Here is a 2,818-nt window from a genome sequence, read left to right on the forward strand (position 1 = left end):
TCCGTCTACCAAATCCACTCACAAGGCTTTGGTCGGCCCGAGGCTATAGTAGAAGACATTTGCCCAAGGTGCCACGCAGTGGAACTGAACCCAGAACCATGTGGTTGGTAAGCAAGCTACTTACCACACAGCCACTCCTGCGCCCTCTCTATCAATCCCTCTCTTTCTCTCTCTGCCCATCCATCCACCCAATATCTACCTACCTACCTCAGTGTCGTCCCATCTTTAAGTATGAATCTTTCTCTCCCACGCAAAAGTTACGCCCTTTTCTTCTGCTCTTCTTAGGTGTTGATCTTTCTGTAATCTTTATTCGATGCAATATTTGGAAGCATTTTCTTTTCGTTTTCAGATGTTACATAATTCAGTCTTAACAAATGATAAGAGAAGTGTTTGTTTAAGCTTTCCCTCTGTCATTCACATATAGCGTTTATGTACCAAGGCGAGATCTACTTTGATGGAAGTAACATCAGCTTCGTGTACTACAGCTTTCTACCTATCAATCCGCTCAGTCGAAGTCGACTCTCGGTTACTCGATGGATCAGTGTCCTCCAGTCAGTTCTATCCTGGGCCGCTTCTTTCAGATTGGCTATGTCCATTCCGGTATCACTCTTGATGGTATCAAGCCAGCGGGTTCTTGGTAGGCCTCTTCCTCTCTTGCCACTGACCATTCCGAGCATGATGTCCTTCTCCAGGGATTTTCTCCGCATAATATGACCAAAATATGCCAATCTATGCTTGGTGATCCTAGCTTCGAGCGACATTTTCGGCCTGATCTGCTTAAGAACTTCTCCATTGGTGAGCCTCGCTGTCCATGGAATCCGTAAAAGTCTTCTCCAACACCAAAGCTCGAATGCAATATAGCAATATATTTACACGATATATTTAGCAGTCGTGTGTTATGGATTCCCCATTAGTAGCTTGGCTTAGTTCTGTTACAGGATGCTTGGAATATGTTCGTATTGGTTGTGCAAGTCTAACTTGATTTAAAATTTGTTTGCAGAATAAATCTACTGATTTATGGTTAGACTTTTAGAAGGCGTGGTAGATATTTTTATTGCATATACGCTATACACGCTGTTGTGTGTTCATGTTTAGGAATGTGTATGAGTCTATGAGAACAGAAAGGTAGATATGTATGTGATGTGTGCTTATACACACATACATATAATACACACACACATGTATACATAATACATACATACATATATACACACATCTATCTATCTACGTATGGTCGGCCATATATAACAATATATATACATCTCTCTCTCTCTCTCTTACGATGTATGTATGCATGTGTAGATGTACACACACTGCACATTTAAGAGTATGTCTATAAGAGTGCGAGAACACGTGCATCACGTGTGTTTGCGCGCGTGTATATATATATATAATCAAAATAAGCAACAACAATAACTTTGGTAATTTGGTACGATCGTTTCGCAATACATCATTTTATTAAATGTTGTAAGCATTACAACAGTTTTAAAATGCTGAGCACTCATCAGCCATTAATAGCGGTTTTCCATTAATACATAATTTTCATATCAAGTGATAAGCTGATAGGGAAATTTTGAATTAACAAAACATTAAGGGAACTGCAGAAATTATAGAGTGATCAAGGGGTGACTTGTGGTTCTCTAACTGGGCGTGCAAGTGCAGGTTTATTTCTTTTAAGTTCATTTGGATTTCATATGATTTATTTTTCTATTTAGTATGAGGAATTAATGCTGTGTTAGTTGACTATGGTTGTATTTGAGTTTCTGTGCAGCTGTCGTTTGAATCTATGTATGTGTATGTATGGATTTTTTCATGTACCTTCCAGGCATTCAGTTCCCAAGGATTCCCAGACGAATCTCTAGGTGAGACATGGAAAGTTTTACAGATTTTTACAGTTCCAGCGATGGATTGGATCTGTAGCCTTCGAATTAGCTTTCTCCTTTCTGGTTTTGAGAAGCCAAATTTCTCAAGATTGTTATTTAGGCAGTGTGTTACATATCTCAGGACTCCAATAATTACAAGTATGAACCTAAACTTGTAATCTGGATAGAGTAACTGCAGATTTCTCAATAGTTCAGCAGAGGTATTCTCTTTTATGTTAACATCCACTGGGCAGCTAATGTCCACATCTGTACACAGTTTCTCTTCTCTATCCCAAATCATTATATCAGGCCTGTTGTGCTTGTATGTATGTATGTATGTATGTATGTGTGTGTGTGTGTGTGTGTGTGTGTGTGTGTGTGTATGTATGTATGTATGTATGTATGTATGCATGCATGATGTATGTTTTATATATATATATATATAATCAATGGAGAAAATTTACATTTACTGAATAACTATATCGTTTCTCTAATAAGGTATTTAAGAGTAAATAAGAATGGATGAATAATGATAATTATTTCTTTATTGCCTACAGGGGGCTAAAAGGATAGAAAGACGTTTGCAGCACCTAGGTTTCCCAAGCGGTCACCCATCTAAGTACTAACTAGACTCGACGTTGCTTAACTTCGGTGATCGGACGGGAACCGGTGTTTTCAATGTGATAAGGCCGTAAACGTAAAAATGATAATATCAGAAAACCGAAGCTGAATCAATATAAATAAATTAAAAAAACGATAAACAAAATACATAAACAAGAGGAACATGCATACGTAGTTGTGTACATGGACGACAATAATATAAACTGTTATACTTATTTTTTTATTTAATGTGTTAATTTGCGAGGATCACATAAATGAAATTATTGTTGCATGATCAAAGTATTAAAAGTCCGCAAACTATAGAACCTGGTTCAAGGGACTTAACTCTCGTTTGA

General features: G+C 37.7%; 1 non-coding gene across 1 annotated transcript; it reads right to left on the reverse strand.

Annotated features, from left to right (window-relative positions):
• Window positions 1-2,440: 2,440 nt before the first annotated feature.
• LOC115209973 lies at window positions 2,441-2,559 on the reverse strand. The gene has a single exon (XR_003881344.1). It is a non-coding gene; the product is annotated as a 5S ribosomal RNA (ribosomal RNA).
• Window positions 2,560-2,818: the final 259 nt, after the last annotated feature.

The sequence above is a fragment of the Octopus sinensis genome, linkage group LG3 (genome assembly GCF_006345805.1).
Source record: "Octopus sinensis linkage group LG3, ASM634580v1, whole genome shotgun sequence".
NCBI lineage: Eukaryota > Metazoa > Mollusca > Cephalopoda > Octopoda > Octopodidae > Octopus > Octopus sinensis.